This window comes from Rhopalosiphum maidis, chromosome 2, assembly GCF_003676215.2.
Source record: "Rhopalosiphum maidis isolate BTI-1 chromosome 2, ASM367621v3, whole genome shotgun sequence".
Classification (NCBI taxonomy): Eukaryota; Metazoa; Arthropoda; class Insecta; order Hemiptera; family Aphididae; genus Rhopalosiphum; species Rhopalosiphum maidis.
Window position 1 is genome coordinate 53,444,076 of NC_040878.1, and position 10,878 is coordinate 53,454,953.

The 10,878-nt window shown below is 27.3% G+C and overlaps 1 pseudogene; it reads right to left on the reverse strand.

Annotated features, from left to right (window-relative positions):
* Positions 1 to 6,264: 6,264 nt before the first annotated feature.
* LOC113552509 lies at positions 6,265 to 10,543 on the reverse strand (annotated as a pseudogene).
* Positions 10,544 to 10,878: the final 335 nt, after the last annotated feature.

A 10,878-nucleotide genomic window follows, 5' to 3' on the forward strand; every position in this document is an offset into this window, starting at 1 on the left:
TGAAACGTTATTAATTATTTTCTCCATTCCGTTAAAAAATGTGTACGAATAGTTATGTATAATATTATAAAACATAGAAAAAATGTGAGACTATATAATTGAAAACCCAATTATTTAGGTATGTAACCTTATAAATATAATAATAACAGTAGAGCACAAAATATTATAAATAATGAGTTACAATATATTATGATAACTTCAAACTTAAAATATAGACAGACATTAGTTTAAACTTATCGACTTGAATAATTAACAATCTAATAAGTTTATTGAATTAGTTTATCTAACAGTTTGATAATTTAAAACCAAATTTATAATATATAATTGTACGCACATCTTATCCTTGAATTTTTTAATAAAATATTATCTAGTCGAATAGTTCGTTTGTATTCCAAATAAAACATAATATCTTGTATCGATACATTCTTATAATGGACTTATTTTTATGTTTATATATGCATTTAAATCTTTCACAATATTTCTTTATTAATATGCATAAACCTGTGTATAAAAGGTTTTGTTGTTATTCAATTAATTAAATCTTCCACTGTCATACCATACGAACATTAAATGTTCTCATGATGCTGAATATTTCACAAGTATTCTACTTAAATGTTTTAGCCGTCATTCTATTGCTAATTCAGTGTTTGATCATATTACCGAATTTAATTTGATTAGGCAATTTAACATCAATATCATCGGTCGCTCATTTTATTATTAGATTCATAAATAATTATATACATAATTATGTATATGTAAACAAGGAAGTAGAAAGCATGTACTGTACGCAGTAATAGAGTATGCTTTTCTCTACATGTTTTTGCTGAAACGAAATTGATGTATAACCGTACTGGTATGCATAGTTTTATAATTATTTACCATTTATGTAATGAAACGTCTTTGATTTGATGCATAGGTACGTCTCAAAGAATCAATACGTCATCAAGTTCGACGTTAGATGCATTAACACAAATGGCGTAACCCGGGGTCAAGGAGGGTTCCCAGTTCTGTACTTCCCTTGACCCATGTCATGTTTTGATTTTTGTTTACACTTATTGTAATTACAAACAAGTTGACAATATGAAAATCGACGCGTAAACCATGCGTGTAATAATTACATTTCGTCGCGCTCGTCATGAAAACCACCAATGAAACTTGCTACTGTATTTGGACGTATATGCATATTATTATTATTATTATTATTATTACATAAACACAGTTTAGTTGATAATACTATGCACGATTGTACGATCGTGGTTAAGTAAATTATGCTTTTTAATTTAATGAAAATTAATTTGAAATATAATCCTATATATAGATGGAATTTACGATTTTATTCAGACAACTCCATAATTCTCAAAGAAAACGAAATATTGAAATTGGCCGTTATTATTATGGAAATATTAATACAACGAGTAATATTCAAACACACCTCTGACCGGCGGCTATTTTTCCTGATATCGTTGCAGGACTATAGTCCGTGGATTCGTGTAATGTAAATATCAAGCAATACTTGCTTTGCCTTGTCGACGATTTATGGACAATTTACCAGTCTATATATGCATAAAGCACTGAGCTAACGCGTACAAAAAAATTACGGAGCTCAAAAATTACATGATAAAAATATAAACGTCATTATAATGCACTACGAGTTGTATACATAAATAAAATTAAACATGAGTATGTAAAGATACATTCGTATGTATGCAATAAATAAGTATTAGGTATAAAGCTTAAATTATATGTTATAAATTTATAATGTTTTCTCATTTAATATTTATCGTACTGTTTTACCGCAATGATTTATTAACATAATGATAGTGTATAAGTACTTATTGGAACTACAATCCCGATATTTAACAATGTATGCAAAAGCAGATACTTCTTTTACTATTTAACCAATGTAAATAAACATGCCATATTTTATTTCATAACATCGATTTTTTTTTTTTTAATACATTTTGAAAAGATTAAAAGTAGTATTGAACTTCATAAATAAAAACTCTCGTGTTTAAACTCTTTAAGAAAATTCGATACATTTAAGTATAATATTTTTTTTAAATACGATTTATATAATATATTTAAATATGTGTGTGTGTGTGTGTGTGTGTGTTTCAAGTAGATTATACTATATACGATTTTAAATACTCAGAAATTGGTAAAAATTCTATAATATGTTGAATTAATAATAAAAAGCAAAATTGCCCAATCTAATTAACAATAAATAAGATACACATTAACTCAAGAAACAATGATAATATTTCTATAGATTTAATAATAGCACCTAGATACATTTTAAGAATCAATTCAATTTGCTTTTGAATATTATCATTATACCATTATATAATTATACAATCATTCTTGGAAATGAAGATACTCACATTTATTATAATATGCTTATGTTGACGTGAAATGAAAAACGATCGTGAAGCATGCAAAGAAGACCTATTTATTACAAGTTTTAGCGTAAAAGTAACACATCATAATGTAAAAAAATATTCTTAATAGTCACAGACAGGTTATTAATACTCGCAACAAGTATTTAATATGTTGCTCCGAGTAAGTTTTATTTTATAACACAGATATTAAAAACTAGTTTATTAAACAATATTTGTATAATTTGTAATATAATATCAAGAGATTTTAAATCAATTATAATAATTATTAGGTAAATATCAATATTATATTATTGTAAACTATTATAAATTATTATTAATATTTCATTATGATTTCATATGAGTAATTTGTTTACATTTATGTCAATCACTAATTATTTATAGTGTCCATAAAAGTTTCTTCCATCCGTTTACCGAAATATTTTAAATATTAATTAACTTGCGGATTAAAGGCGAAATCATCTCCATCTGCATAATAAATACCTCAACTCAGCCAATTGTCTATTTAATTGAAAATATCATCATAAGGATGTATTTAAATTAAATTTCATGAATTTCTATAAAAATTTTTTTTACAAATTTAACATGACAATTTAAATCGAAATTTTAGCATGTATATTTTCAAATAATTCTAATTGATATACGCTGTACGATAGGTAAATTATAATTGATATTTTAAAAGAATTTATTATTGCTAAATAAAATTTCTTTTTTGAAAAATTCCATTTGAGGAATGTAGTGTTAATAAATTAAATCCCACTAACATCACTACGCCGACCTTTTTCGTTAATTGTTTAGAATCGTACACTTTCGTAATTACAATATATATTCATGCTTTTAATTTGTTTTAAATCAAACAAGAATTAATTTTATAATATTATGTACCGACATTATACTTTTTTAACGTATTGTTTTTATATATTTTAGATCCTTCATGAAATTTTATATTAAGTAAATAAATATTAATTTATATAATTTAGGTTAATGTTTGCCACTCATTAAAAAACCATTAATTCCTTCATGTTTATTATAATTATAAGCTGTACATTATGATAAAAAATTTTATTACGCTTTACATATTTTCAATGTATTTATATCATTAATTATATCCATTTAACATTACAATAAATTATGTTTTAAAACTACTGTAGAATGATAAATTATATTTCATTCTTGAAGCGGACACAAGGTATTTTGTGTCAATAAATATTATTATTTAACACCATATAAATAAATACAACAAGGTGAACATAAGTGATCAATAATATGATGACCATCATATTTAAATTGAAATGTAAAATTATTAAATAGGTACTATACAATTATACATCGAAAACAGATATTAATTACACTAACCGACAGCAACCTGTACCAAATTTATTTTTAAAGTATTTTTATACTGAAAACTAACATTGTTAATAAGTTGGTATTTTTAAGTATTTTAAATAGAAAAAAAAATATAATGCAAAATTATTATCTTGCATTATATAAAGAATATTTAATTATTCGTATATTATGATAATTATTAAAATAAAATGCGTATGTTTCTTCGGTGGAAGGTGTAACTAAGTAACTTTAGTCGGTATTCTCCTAGTCGAGTTCTTCTTCCATTTTGGATTAGTAGTTCAAAAAATGTCTATAAATCAGGTATGTAATGTGTAGGTAGTATAAACTGTATAAACTGTAAACTGTAAAGAAATGCAATCAAAATCATTTGATAGTTTGAGTTAAAATTATAGATATTTAATATATAACATATTATTCAACTTTATAAATGTTTAGTTGATAAAATTCTTTAGCAGAATGGAATTATATTATATTAATTATTAATATATTATATTTTTTGATATTAAAATATTTATGATTTCTACACGATGACAACCAGTAATGGAAAATGTCAACTGTTAAAAAAGTCACGTTTTGCGAGTACAATAAAAACTAACTTTGTAAATATTTCATTACAAGTCATAGCCTTTGAACATAGACGTAACTGTACAATTTTTAACAATATTACTAATATAATATTTTGAAATATTTTAATACTTGTACAACACACTGCGTGTTAAAATTAATCTTATTAAGTAATAAGTATACAAATTGTTTAAGCATTTATTTTAATTGTTGTATACACTATATTATACCATGCATTCAAAAGTAATTTGATAGTTTATTTCCATAATAAATCAGGTTCAGTTTAAAAATCTTGTTGTTGAAATAAAAAATATAGTGTTATAAGATTATTTAAATATCTCTGCTCGGAATAATTTATAATCATACAACAACAAAAATTGTCATAAAAGTAATATTTAATTTATATAATGACATGACACTCAAATTCACTTCTAAATTATAATAAATATTCTAAAAAAACCAGGGAAGTCATTATGCTCTTTAGTAGATTTCGAAAGTAAGTACTTATATTTCGATCGTTATTGAATAGGTTGCTGTAAAGATGCGTTGAATTTGAATTCAATATTATTGTAAACAAAAAATATTTTGAGCGTTGGTATTAGAAATTCTTAAGGATATCTTTAAGTGTGATTACATTACTATAGATAATTTATTTTTTCTAGTATCTATAGTAATACTGTAGATTGAACTATTTTTTCAAGACATTGCGTATATTATTATATAATGATTAACTTAACTTATAAGTTAACACTGATGTTCCATAGAACTCTGTGAATAATATTTTTTGAATTCCAATTAATTAGGTAACTAAAAGCATTTAAAAATTATTTTTGTCTGACAAAAAGATTGTCATTGTCATATAAATAGAAAATTAACTAAGAATGATGGACATTTCAAGGGTTTATGAATAGCACCAAAGTAGCTAGCGTACTTAGTAAAATTTAAATGTCCACAATAAAAAAAATAATTTTTTAATTACAATAAAAAATAATATAGGTTTTATTGAAAATTGAAATTGCGTAAATATATTGCTGTTTTTTGGTAATTTTTTTTTATTTGGTTATTTTGAAAAGTACTGGAATAGTGGAATATTATAGCATTTATTTCAATCCGACATAAGTTTTAATCACCCTACTATCTGACGCGGCTACGGCGGTTGTAAGTTGGACTTAGGTCCACGGTGAGCCGTTCAGGGTATATATGGTATCGACGGTACGGAATAAACACAATACGAGAGGCAGGTACGGAAATGCGTTGACGAGGTTTACTGGCAGTACACTTATAAATATTAATAAGTATAATAGAAGCGCACGTTGGCGCGGCTTACAATGGTGTAAGTAATATATAGATATAAAAGAACACAATAAATTTACAATTTGTTAGGAACACGAAACCGTGTTTACGTCGGACGAATTGTGATAATCGATACAACAGTTCGCGGTAATAATGTAATAATAAATACCGTGGTTAATGTTTTGAGATACGGTGCGGAGTTGACGTTCAAAACGAAACGGCGGTTGTTGTCAGTACGACAGTTCGTGCCAAATAGACCGATGCCCAGCGGCCGTACTCGTACGTTTAGGCCGGCGGTCCGGCTTGTCTTCGCGTCCCGCACTGCGCCTTTGCGGCGTCGTGTGAGAGTTGACCATGTCGCGTCACCGTTGCCCGTATGGCGGTTGATAAAATGCAGTCCGATTGCTGCGGTGCCTGTATTGTGTACCGGCGACCGTTTCACATACCTTGTCATACTCCGCCTCCATACAGGGTGAACTTGTACCGCTGTCGTGGCATCGTGAGGGGTAGGTCTGTTTGCACCACCGCTTGCGGCTGCTCGCGGTAGACTCGCGTTTCTATTTCCCCGTTATGTCCAGCTGGGTGACGTGGCCGGAGTGAAATACAGGTTGTCGACTATCATCTCCGACAGCACATTCAGTGACAGACCAGGCTCGAGTTTTACTCACTTGGGCGCAGGTTGGTCAACCTCCATCATCATATCCGGTGATGTTGATCGAGACGGAGGTCCGCTGGCGGCTTCCAGGTCCGAGGTCACTGGCTTAGGGTGCTTCGCTAGTCGCGGTTGCTGGCTCGCGGCAAGCCCCTTAGCCTTCCTCTTCTCTTTCAGCTTTCAGTCTTCAACCTCACCTCTGGCGTGGGGGTTTCCCGTGACGTTCCAGGTACCCTTATCGGCTCGCTCGGCAGGGGTGGCTGCAATAGACCGGTTGTTGGTTGACTCAACGTCCGCTGGATGTCGGCCGTCCTTTCCTCGGTAGTAGATAGCTGCTCTCACTGGGTTCTGGAGGATTTGGTTAGTGGACATCTTCGCCACTTGTGAGGCCGTTCGCGGGGCGTCAGTGTCCCCGATCACTAGCCCGAGTTAAACAATCAGGTCCGCCACCATTGGCCATTTTTCGGCGTTACCCTGTCCATTAATTTTATCTTTACGATGTTATGACACTTTTTGAGATGATAATTCATCCGCGCCTTGCGGTTGCCAATCAAAAAATAAAACAGAAGCAATAACTAGAACAAATTTTCTACCAACAACTACAATTTCTTAAAGTTGATGATTGAAGCTTTTTATTGTTTCTAAAGTAACAAAAAATTAATTATTTTTTTAAAACATACTTTATTGTTAAATCAATAATTCATAACGATTACACCGCTCATAGTCCAAAACATAAATTAAAATTTTTAGTAGTAATTATAATACTACGATTGAAATTCTAATTTATTTTTATATAAATGTTTACAGTAAAATTAAAAATTAATAACTAACACACTGTAAAATAACATAACAGTAAAAAAATACACCGCATATTTGAATACACATTTTATTTTATAACTTCATATTATATTTACTAATTCACGTTTAATCTGGTAAACATTATTAATATATTGTAAAGGATTATAATAATAACAATTAAACAAAAAATATTTATTTGAAGTAAATTCTGTTCAATATCTTATACATTAAATTTAAGTATATCATATAAATTAGAAATATACTTATATATACCTAGATTTTAAATTTTAACATCATTGTCCAAACGTCAATTTTTATTAAATTTTAATACAGTTATTTTATGTTTTTATTTCTAGTTTAATAACATTTGTATTTAAATTATTCTAAATGAATTGAATAGTTTGTTATTGGTTTTTCGATTGTAAAAAATAAATTCATGACATAGCTGTAAATTATTTATATCTATATGTTTTCCACGTGTATACAATATAATATAATTCTATGTAAATATTCATTGTAATTCATACTTATATATAGTTATTTTTTCAGTAAAGTTTGGCTTTAATGTGTTGATAAGCTGATGAAATAGTAATTTTAATTTTATTCTTTCATAAATAATATTTATATAACTGTCAAATAGCGCTATTTTTTTATTGCATGTATCTTTCATTGGAAATTTATTGGAGTTCAAGGAACAAACTAGTCATATTTTGATCATTACTGTATGTGTACAAGTAGGTACAATAGCATAGTTAGTGCCTTAGTGGAACTTAAGTATTACAGCGTACTGCATAATAATTATGAATATAACAATATAGTATCAATGTAATTATGAGAAATTTAAAATGGAAGTGAACAATAATTTCAACAATTTTAGAATGAAGTAATTAATTCAGAAATTATTAGTTATTACTAATAAAAATAATACAATAACAGAATTATTCCTCAAAATCATATTAAAATTACTTATAAAAAACAACCATTAAAGTTAACTTAATATATTCTAGTTAGAAAATATGATAATTGGAACAGTTTTTATGCGGATAGTGTAAACAAATAATCAAATTTCCTATTACATTTTAATATCAGTACCGAGTGTATACATTAATACACTATTCAATTATTGATAAAAAAAAGTTGCTTCTGATAACATTTTTGCATAAATTATATTTAATTAAAAGGTATCACTTGAAAAATTGTTTATCTTGGTATAAATTTATATACATGATATTAAATCAAATTGTTTCATAAATAAATATTCAATTTTCATTCACATTTCAATTTGTGTATCAAGCACTGATTATATGATATAAATAAATATACAGTTTTAATAGAATTTTGAAAATACTGGTTTTATCTGTTTGATAATTTAGAAAATGTATTTATCATTATAAAAATATATTATTTTCGATAGATTGCTTTGTAAAGGTTTAACTAATTAAGGTAACTCAAATAAATCAAATTTTTATACTTAGTACGGAATTCGGATGCAGTTTGCGGGCCACCTTTATTTTTTTTTTAAATCTCGTAGTATCTATTCATAGTAAAAATATATATGAAATGTTAAAAAAAAAATCCTTACTATGTTAATTTATTCGCAGACCTCAAATAAAGACAGTGGGCTACGAGTTGAATTCCCATGGTCTAGCTCTTCCTCATCGAAATCCGACAAACGGAAACTGTTGAACATTTTGAAATGCATTATTCATGTTAAAACAAAAAGAAAACAAGAAATTTAAAGTTTCTCCACAGTCGCTGATACAGGATCGGATAATCAACAAATAAGAAATAGAATATATAAAACAAAGCATAAAATAAACTATTATAAATAGACAACTTATTGTAATACACTAACATTAATGTAATGTATAACAATGAATAATACTAGTTATTTAAAGATTACTATTATTACATAAAATACATAAGCAAGAAATTGTCTACCCAAATTCAAGATTTATCCTAGTTAAAAAAACAATTTTGGTCCTAATCATTATTTTTTTTGTGAAATGGTTCTCTGCAACAACGCAATTGATCTAGACCACGTAAATACGCAGTTAAGTATACACGCATACGCAAATAATATATACTATCAATCACCATTACCAGCCGTCTGTTAAATTAGAAAATATTCGAATACTCGTAAATTACATTTTAGAATGAATATGAAATATAAATATATAAATATAATGAAATATTTTTATATTGTGTTACTATTATAAATTAACATATTTATAAATTTAAAGGTAAAACTAAAAACTAAAGAAATAACTTAAGTATTTTGTACATAAGATCCTATCATGGTAAATTGTAACTTAATTCGTAAAATCTGATTAACATATTGTACAATTTATATGTTTAATCGTTAATCAATGCACCTGTTTCATAAATGAACTGAATGTTGATACATTATATTATCTTGGAATTATAGCATAAGCCATGAATTTCGATTGTCTATAAATCCCTATTATTTATGTGTTGCATAATACATATTAGCAGAAATAGGAAAACAGCTCACAACACTCAAATACGAGCCGCCAATCGTGAATGTACAAAATAAGTTAAGCTAAAGACAATTATCAAAATTTAAACTTTTTCTCGCTACTACGGGTTTAACATAATTTATAGAAAACATAACAATACTAATTTGGTTTTACTTTCGACAAAAAGTTTTTTTTAGAAACCACATATCGTAACTCTTAACAAAAATAATGTATACAAAAGCATTAATGTAATTAAAATACTATGTCATTCGAATGAGCTATTGAAGTACAATTTCATTGAATACATATAAACCGTAACTCGACTATGGTTTAATTTGTTATGGAAACTCTAATTTAAAAATTTAAAAATGTTGGATACAGTACACAATTCAAAAGTGAGATTTATAATTGGAGACATTGAAAAAAACCTGATAGTCAGTTTTAAACTTGTGATCTTTGATGTGAGGACCATTTCTAAACTTTTGTAAAATTAATTTTATAATTATTCACTGCATTATATAGTCCGTATTATATCAGCTTTAGAAAAGTCAACCACTCACTTCTATCTAAACAAAAATTACTTGTCAAGTATACACCGTAAAGTAAATGCGAAACTAAGGAAACCATTAGGCGTGAGATTAACTCAAATATTGTATCTAATTAAATATGGCTACGTGAAAATAACCAGACTTCCTTGTAGATAATAAGATTATTAAATTGATAAGAGTACACTCAAAAAAGTAAACACTAAATCTTATTCATAAAAATATATTTATTAATGAATACTTGTAGCCAGATTAATACAGATACATCTAAAATGGAAATTTGAATTTTTGTAGAACTTATACAACTGCAAAACAAAACATAACTAATCAGTTCCAAATTAAATAGTTATAGGCAGTTATAGTAACATTTATACTGCTGGATGAAGCTAAAGTTTCTTAAAAAAACCCAATAAGTTCTTAGGTTGACGAAACATAAATCAACAAATGCTTTAACTTACCTAGTGCCATATTTAATTAAGAATCACAAATACTAATAGAGACTTTGACTTTAAAAACTAACAATCTTATATCAAAATGTAATAATTATAAACTTACGATATACGTATATGGACTCCGGGACATTGCAAAATAAAGGGAAACAAAGTAGCAGATCAGATATAGCGACTAAAAATGCAATAAACAACACTAAAAGTAAAATACTTTCTTTTTCAACACATGTGGACGTATAAAGAAAATAATAAATAAATAAATATTGCAACAAAGGAACAAATTGAGAGGAATAAATCACTTTATTGAACCCTGGCCAAAATACATAAATTTAAATCAAAAAGAAGAGTTAGTTC